General features: G+C 44.6%; 1 pseudogene; it reads right to left on the bottom strand.

The window, feature by feature from the left end:
• Positions 1-6,290: 6,290 nt before the first annotated feature.
• LOC124689449 lies at positions 6,291-9,117 on the bottom strand (annotated as a pseudogene).
• Positions 9,118-9,615: the final 498 nt, after the last annotated feature.

Below are 9,615 nucleotides of genomic sequence, written 5' to 3' on the forward strand. Positions count from 1 at the left end.
TAGGAGAGAGATGAACCACATAGCTACCGGTACAGCCCCGAGCCTCGATGGAGAACTACTCCCTCCTCATGGGAGCGACGGCGGTGATGAAGATGGCGGTGGAGATGGCAGCGGTGTCGATGGAGAAGCCTTCCGGGGGCACTTCCCCGTTCCGGCGGCGTGCCGGAACAGAGACTCCTGTCCCCCAGATCTTGGCTTCGCGATGGCGGCGGCTCTGGAAGGTTTCTGTGGGTTTCGTCGTTCGTCATAGGGTTTTCGCGACGGAGGCTTTAAATAGGCGGAAGGGCAGCCTCGGAGGGGCCTGGGGCCACCACACCATAGGGCGGCGCGGCCCCCTCTCGGCCGCGCCGGGGTGTGGTGTGGGGCCCCCGGGGCTTCCCTCCGGCGGCTCTCGGGTGTTCCGGATGGTTCCGGGAAAAATAGGAACCTGGGTCTTGATTTCGTCCGATTCCGAGAATATTTCCTTACTAGGATTTCGAAACCAAAAACAGCAGAAAACGAGAAGCGGCACTTCGGCATCTTGTTAATAGGTTAGTTCCAGAAAACGCATAAATATGACATAAAGTATGTATAAAACATGTAGATAACATCAATAATGTGGCATGGAACATAAGAAATTATCGATACGTCGGAGACGTATCATGATGCTAGAATAGCTTGTGTGAACCATTTGTGTGTTTAGTCTAGCCCTTAAGATTTGTTTGGTGATTGTATACTTCGTATCCGTTTATAGACGCTAGTACCGAGGAATACCAGGAGGAGGAGGTCTACTTCGAGGAAGAAGAAGAGAACTTTGATCACTGTACCACTCAAGGCAAGCTATACTCTTGCAAGCTACCCTAATGCAAAGCTCTTCTAGAGCAAGGCCCCATTGCACTTCTATTTTATGTTTAAAGATCCAATCCCAAGTTTTATTCTTGCAAGCTTTTACTTGGATTATCAAAACTTACTTTTATAGTTAACTTTGGTCTAAGTATAGAGTATTACAAGAACATCAAAATTAGCCTAGAGAGCTACAAGTTAGTTAGCACCCCTCACGACTAGTTGCTAGTGCTAAAACTAAAAGTGACTACTCTAGATGGGAACATGTGAAAACCAATGACTTTGAAAACCTTGGAATGATGAGTCATTCTATTGAAAGATTTTGAAGGTGAATATGACTTGTGAATGACATGGTGAACTTTACAAAAGCGATGGTTGGGTTCGGATGCGATACCATTCCAATTTTACAAGTACCCCCACAATACCTGATTATGGGTAGGGCTTAACTGGAAGTTTATGTATTTTAGTATGGGTTCCCTCTAAACAAGCGTCATAGGGGTTATGCCGAAAGCTGCCTCCACAAAAGAAAAGAAATGACGTGAAATAAGGTGAATGTCCGGCCCAAGCCCTGTGCAGTTCCCAGGTTGACGGTTTGTCTTCACTGGGAGGCCAAGCTCATGGGGAGAGGTGCCTATACTAGGGTATGTAAGTAAAAGGTTATGGTTGATGATCCGCATACTGAGTATGAGTATTCAGGGCTATCCCTGACGGATGTAATCAAAAGTTGTGGCACAAGTGTACAACCTCTGCAGAGTGTAAACCTATTCGAATAGCCGTGTCCGCGGTTATGGACGGTTGGAAAGGCCATACTGTTCCGTCATCAGAACTTTTCAAAAATGTGACATATGACTGGTGACTTGTGACTTGAACTTGAAAGGTGAATTTGACTTGATCACAACAGAGTTGTGGGAATGACACTAATGTTCCCACTTGAGTTAGTTAGGCAAATAAAGAGTCTTTTACTACTAAGTGCTTATGAACTAAAATTGGCTTTATGCAAATAAACTTAGAGCTTAGCACCCTTTACTTGAAATTGATAATGCTTACCCTAGTATTAGTTTGCGAGTACTTTAAAGTACTCACGGCTGTGTCCCTAGCTATTCAAATGGCCAGACTATGAAGAGGAGCAACAATATCAGGATGACGGACAGCAGGACGTCTACAATAACTAGGATCGTCTTCTAACGTCAAGCGTTGCCTGTGGACTAGATGGACTACTACTACTTCGCTTCCGCTATGGGTTGTGTTTGTTGATCATTAGATCAACTATTATTGTAAGTGTGGATCATGTGATCCGTTGATGTAAGACTATTATGGTTTGTAATTAATGATGTGCTGTGATATGAACTTATTATGTCTCGCAAAAACAATCTTTCTGGGATTGCGAGGTATGGCATAATAGGCATCTGGACTTAAAAATCCGGGTGTTGACAGAGTACATTCTGGACCTCATGCAGAAGCGTGGCTTCCCCAATCGATTTCGATCCTGGGTCGCCCTGCTGTTATCTTCGGCTTCCTCTAGGGTGCTCCTCAATGGTATCTCGGGCAACACGATTGTTCATGGTCGGGGCCTGCGTCAAGGCGACCCTCTGTCTCCCCTGCTGTTCGACCTCGCTATGGACCCCTTACCGCGGATCCTAGAGTTGGCTACGCAGTCTGGGTTGCTTCAACCGCTAGCTGGCAACCTCTTCAACTCAAGGGTCTCCCTTTATGCTGACGACGCGGTGATCTTCCTCAAGCCAGATGCGCGCGATTTGAACAACCTTAGCGAGCTGCTGCAGAATTTTGGTCAGTCGACGGGTCTAATGACAAACGTGGAGAAGAGCTCGGTGGCGACCATCCGCTGCGACGGGATTGACATCCCCGCTGTCCTTGCGGGTTTCCCGGCGGCAAGGGCCTCCTTCCCCATCAAGTACTTGGGCCTGCCAATCACGCTGGGCCGGCTGCGTCGTATTCACCTCCAGCCATTCGTGGACAAGGCGCTGTCGCAGCTAAACCCTTGGAAAGCCAAGTTCCTCAACAGAGCGGGCTGTGCGGCTCTCGTCAAATCCGTGCTCACCTCTATGCACATCTTCCTCCTCACAGCGCTCAAGCTTGATAAGGCCACCATGAAGGCCTTTGATAAGATCAGTCGTGGCATGCTTTGGGCATGCAGTAGTTCTGTTACCGGCGGCAAGAGCAAGGTATGCTGGGCGAAGGTCTGCCGCCCAAAGGAGCTGGGGGGTCTGGGGATCCTTGACCTGGAAAAATTTGCCAGGGCCCTTCGACTGCGTTGGCTCTGGCTAGAATGGACTGCTCCGGACAAGCCTTGGGTTGGCCTCGAAACGCCAAATGATGAGATGGACAGGAGCCTTTTCTGCGCAGCTACCAAGGTTACCGTAGGAGATGGCCACAAGGCTTCTTTCTGGTCCTCCTCCTGGCTGGACGCCAGGCCTCCGAAGCTCATCGCGCCGCTCATCTACGAGGCGTCTAAAAGGAAGAAACGCACTGTCCACGATGCTTTGGTCAATAACACTTGGGTCGCGGAGGTTGCCGTCGATGGCTTCACTATCGAGCACATGTCCCAGTTCATCACCCTGTGGGCATTGCTGCAGGACGTTGTCCTCCTTCTGGGGACCCCGGATGCGATCTCTTGGACACTTACTGCTGACGGCGCCTACTCCGCGGGCTCAGCCTACAAAGCCCAGTTTCAGGGGTCCACGTCCTGCTCCTTCAAGCAGATTGTCTGGAAAGCGTGCCCCCCCCCCCCCAAGTGCCGCTTCTTCGCCTGGCTTGCGGTGCAGAACCGGCTGTGGACATCCGACCGCCTTGCTATCCGTGGATGGCCACGCCAGCCGAACTGTCAGCTTTGTAGATGTCAGCTGGAGACCGCCCGGCATATCCTCTTCGAATGCCGCTACTCCAGGAGGGTTTGGCAGCAGGCCGCGTCCTGGCTGTCCTGCCCCTCTCTGCTTAGCGATCTTGGTACCGGCAGGGACACGGTGCTCCGATGCGGCATGCCATCACGGCGTCCCCCTCGGCTTGCCCTAAAGGCCTCCAGACCGCCGTCACTCTCATCGGGTGGGAGCTTTGGAAGGAACGGAACGCTAGGGTTTTCAACAACAAGGCGTCCACACCCTCCGCGCTGATGCAGAGGATCAAAGACGAGGGCGCTAACTGGATCATCGCCGGCGCAAAGCACCTTGCGGTCATCACTTCTTAGGCATGGCTTTGTTGGTCTGAGCGTTTTGTGCTCTTGTTTTTTGGTTTTCGCCCAGGCTTAGGCCTTGTCTGTTTGCTCCTTCTATATCAATATAAAAGGCAAAGCTTTTGCCTCTTGCTTCAAAAAAAAAAGCATGGGGAGGTCAGTCGAATTCTTGGACTGGGTTCAGAGATAAATTTGCTTCAGCCTTCATGGTTACTCCCTCTATCACAGTTTATTAGGCGTGCGCATACCCCTATGTCGCAAATTTAATCAAGTTAGCATTAGTTATATATTATAAAAATTATATCATTAGAAAGTTTAGATGTTCTATTTTTTAATAATATAATTTTTGCATTAAATAATTTAAATTATATAGGTTAAATTGGCGACCTAGGGATACGTGGACGACTAGTAAACTGAGAAGGAGGGAGTACGTGGCTGTCGTTGGTGTCAGCCGCACCCAGCGCCAATACGTGAGGTCGGCCCCTGCCGTGCACCCATCATTTGATTTGGTGAGCGCCAGTTTAATGCCATGCCCCCTCATCTACTTTCTTTGTACAGCTCTATCTCGACCCGGTTGACCAGCACCTTCCGTTGTGGATACATGGAGAGTATTATCATGCAACATGCATGCAAGATCCCATCAAATCGTTCTGGTCCAGCCCTGTTAGAGTAGATGCTGAAGAAATGCTCCACCGATCCACAATCACAGGGAAAAAAGGAGAGATGTTTGGGCCGTTGTTTACTCTCCAGCGATAATACCACTGCAAGCAAAATAGTTCAGAAACAGGTGCCCGCAGCATAGCGAACAACATAACAACACAGGCAGCAGCAATAAGTAAAACAGTTCAGACCGTCATTTGCAAAAATATGTAAAAACAATTACCATTCTGGAAGTTCAGGTTGTGTCTTTGGTCTGTAATAACTGTTACCTCTCTAGGTACCTTAATCCATGGTGGTAGGGAGTTGCGGGAGGCGACAACGGAAGCAGCTTTGGCCCCATATCATGTCACAATCAACACAAACCTACATACACTGGAACAAGAGGATCGCAATGTATCTCAGAGGATCGCAATGTATCTCAGACATCCTTCTTTACCATTGAGTTCAATACTAAGCAAGGGCACTACAATAGTGAAATCACACCAAGAAAACATCAAAGTCGTACTGCAAGCTCCTGCCCACCACTAAACCCTTATTACAAGCATAAGAACAGTGTGAAGAATAAGCAAAGTGTGATCAGCATCGTTTCTCAGGGAGGCTACATGCAACTGAATGAAACAGAGTGGACCACATCAGGGAATGAAAAGAAACAATTAGACGAAATACGATAGCACGCAGCAAAAATTTGCAGCAGTACATCTCAATCGATCTCTTGTATGGGGCATATGCCACCAGTATTCTGTTGTTGTTCTGACTGTGTTGTCCCAAATGACAAACTGAATTCCACTCTTTTCCAAAAGAACAATAGCACCGAGGGTGGCCAGCAATTTTGTATTAAATAGGCAGGTGTAGAAGTTCAGAAAATAAGGAAATCCAATGAGACCATCTGTGCATCACACAAGCTGGAACAGAGAAAATGTGTCATTTTAGCAGACAAACGAGAGAGAAATGATGTGAAAATATCTCATTAGCAGAACTCTGATTATCTCCAAACTATCTGAGCTTATCGGAACCATATGTTTAGCATTCATCCAGGTGGAATTTGAACGCCATAGGACTATTTCAGTTCCATCCAAGATATCCATAGAAGCCAAATTAATTCTGACGGAAATGTAGGTGGAAATCAGCCATCAGGTTATTGCTGAAATCCAGCATCCCACTTTTGAACTGCTCAGAAGTAAACTACCAGGAAGCGGACTTTTGGCTCTCGGGTGCAACGCACCCTCATAGACCAAAAACATTATAGTAATTTAAAAAGGTAAAAAAAAAATTGAATCTTCCTGGAAACCAAGGATGGTCAAGTTTGTACTCGTAAAAAAATGTTTAGAAACGAAATGATTTCCATGGTCTCCAGGGAAAAAAAGATAAAATTATGACGAATATAAAGTGAATAGTACCTGATCATGCGGTGTTTCGAGTTTGTTTTTTTTTTTTACCCAGAATACAATAAAAGTAATTTTTTAGGGAAATATTTTGTTTCAAGTACAATACCTGATCATCTTTGATTCTCAAAAATGTTTGAATTTTTTAAAACTTTTTTTAATATATTATTTTATTTTTCCAAGTATAGTGGTGTGTGGCACCTGAGAGCCAATCTGTATTTCCCCAATTTGTACGCTAACCTTTATAGAACAAAATAAATGCTAGAAAAACAATAAATGGTATGAGGCCTGGTAGAGGGACTTTACACAGTATGGTTATACAGAAGAAACAAACAAGACAGAAACTACCTGGCAAAGAACATCATCGTGAGACCGGAAGACTAGAGGTGGAATTTGCACATACCAGCTACTTGCTGCTGAGCCGAAGGAGAAATCAGTCATCAAAGAATAACAAATTGTAGTCTGAGAGATATATTTCAACATGGGGAAGGTTTGGATGCATGTTGGTAGCACTCCTCAAGGCAGTCTCTATGCTTGTCTTGTCAGATTCCTGCACACCAGGGCATCAGATTTCTGCAGAAAATTCTTTAAGTGCTAACAAGTGTTTGATGCCGGCAGGTGTGACCCCATTCGATTGCGAACCGCTGACATTGAACATTAGTTTGAGCCTATGGAGTTTGGGCATTGCACCAGCTTCAAAGGTCAGGTACGAAGCGCTGCTTAATTGAAGATTAAAACACTTTAGAGCAGGGAATGTTTTCCCATAGATGACAATCATTTCCTTTGTAGCCTATCTTATTTTCAAATCTAGGCCAGTCAAGACAGGCAACTCCGCAAGGATACCAACACCACAAGTTAGCAGTTCGCCAACTTGGCACCCTAACTCACGAAGGTTACGGAGTTGCCCCATCTAGCTAGGGATCCTAGAAAACCAGCAGTCTGGCAACAGGAAGAGACTCTCAAGACGGTAGGGACTCGAGGGAGGAGAAAATGGCATCAATCCATCTATGCAGGCAGTGAGATTAACAACCAGGTGCTCTATGCAGAAAAGCTTTCCCAAAGAAGAGGATAGAGCATCCACGCGTCTCTCCAAGTCATCGGAATAAAACTCATCTTCAATAGTTAGATATCGGTAATAAAGTGCCCATTTTCGAAAAAATAGTTAGATATCTCAGATTGGTCAGCTCCCCAAGGCCCCTGATATTATCTAGTGTGTTCTCTGCAAAATCAAATTTACATAGATACCTTAGGGATTTCATGTTCCCAATCCCATCAGGTAGCCCTGTTTCAACATTCAGATGCATCAAGCGAGGTAGATGAACTATATCCGTTGGAAGAGTACTGTAACAGTTGGCAAGATGAAGTGTTTCCAAATGTTTTAGCATTCTAATATGTGCCGGTAGCTTGTAAAAACAAGTGTAATTAATCCATAAATACCTTAGTTGAAAAAATTCACAGAGTCCAGCGAGGTCAACTGTAGCACGGTCAAGGTTAATAAAAAGAACTCGTAGGAACTTGAACTCCAAAAGAGAAGGTGTATTTTCAGACCTCCCAAAGAACATAACTGACCGAACCTGTGACATACTAGTGCTACTCAGTAACATTGATAGACCGTCACTTGTACCATCCAAGCGGATAGACAGCCGACGTATTTTGTAATCCAGTCCTATAATGGCTTGTGTGTCCTCCACTATGGTGCAAAAGTTCTCTTCTGCCGACTTAAGCAAGATAAGATCGAGCATCATATCATGTACTCTGCATGCGACTACTGATCCTTGACTGTCAAATTCGACAGGTTGAATAAGGCTTCTATTGACAAGCTCATTGAAATAACTTCTTGCAACCTTCTCCACATCTTGTCCATTTTCTTTGTTGATGAAACCTTCAGCAATCCATTGATTTTCTAGGTTAATCCTCTTTATCAAGTAGTCCTCCGGATACATACCAAGATACAGTAAGCATGTCTTTAGACGCGGAGGAAGATCTTTGTAGCTTAGGTTTAAGATTTTCCTCATCCCTTCCAACGTTAGATTTGTTTCTGAGCCCAGGCAATTCACTACATGTTCCCAAACTTCCTTTTGGTTGGAACCTTCGTTGGCTAGCATGCTGGATATACTAACAATTGCAAGAGGCAATCCACCACACTTCTTGAGAATTTCAACACAAATATCTGTAAGTTGGAGAGGGCAAGCTTCTTCGGAGCCAAATATTCTATCAAGAAATAGTCTTCTCGAGTCTTTGCTGCTAAGGGGCTTCATTTCAATAATGTGATAAAGTCCATGCGAGCAACATGCCTTAGCTACATCCTGAATTCTAGTAGTTACTATAACTCTGCTGCCAAGATCATTTTCTGGGAAAGCACATTTAATAATACCCCAAGCTTCTACATTCCATATATCATCAATTACAATCAAGTACCTGCCACATCATTCATCACAGTGTTATACGAAAGTATAGTTTTATGAAATACTCTTCCTATTTTGAAATAAATGTCTGCAAGCCTACCATGTGCACTGCCAAGAAAAAAATTCCTAAGAATAAGATAATAAGAAATAACTAATCATACCCCTATTAAGTTGCATATTTCATCCAATTAATCTCTCTCAAAGGTGTAGGGGTATCGAGTGAAAATTTTGATCAACTTCACCTTTAATTTCTTGAATGGACATTTATTTTGAAACCAAGACTCCCAAGTTTAAACAGAGTTATTAGCCTTAAATAATAGAAGGAAGGAGAAAATTACTATTCATTCAAATTTTAAAAGCATATTCTTGATGAAAACACTAGAATAACCAAGGAAACTACATTCTTTTTGTTTTCTGAAAAATCGGGGACAAGCAACAATACAGAGAAAAATAAGTACCTCTTATGTTGTAAATATTCTCTGACTTTGTTGAGAAGGATATTTAAGTCGCAACCGTGAAAAGATACTCCACTCCCAACTTCAGATAGTAAACTATAGATAAGTTTTGGGATGTCTGTGTTGAATCCAGCAGGATCAACTAGCTCTAGTTTGAGCCACAAAAGAATAAGATCAGAAATACCTTGGTCTGAAGATGATGCCATGCCTCCTCTTGTTTAATTGCTCACACCAGGATGGAGCAATTTGTGCTAGGTTCTTCCTAGTGCTTTAGTGCTAGCCTGATCGGTGGCTTGTTCTTGAGAGAGAGTGTGTAAGAGAGAAGGCAGAGAGCAGCAGCCATCTTCCACCCCTCCTCTTCTAGGTCATTTGACCCCTTTTATATGTTTAGCACTATGCACTAGGGGAACCAGCACCGTTGGATCAAAATCGATGTCTCCGATCAAGACAACACATAAGGATAGGTGGCCATTTATTGTAGCACCGCCCTACTCGTAGCACCGTCCTACCTGTAGCAACCCAAAAAGATCTGACCTAGGAGAGCAGCCTAGATCACCAAAATATCCAACATTCTCCCCCTTGATCGTAAGGCTGATCATTATAAGCTCATTTTTTCAACAAAATAATGCACTAGGACAAAAAGATTATAATGGTCTGTTAGGTACCATTTAATCTAGTGACTATAGCACATTACTTCATATCAA

The sequence above is a fragment of the Lolium rigidum genome, chromosome 2 (genome assembly GCF_022539505.1).
Source record: "Lolium rigidum isolate FL_2022 chromosome 2, APGP_CSIRO_Lrig_0.1, whole genome shotgun sequence".
Lineage (NCBI taxonomy): Eukaryota > Viridiplantae > Streptophyta > Magnoliopsida > Poales > Poaceae > Lolium > Lolium rigidum.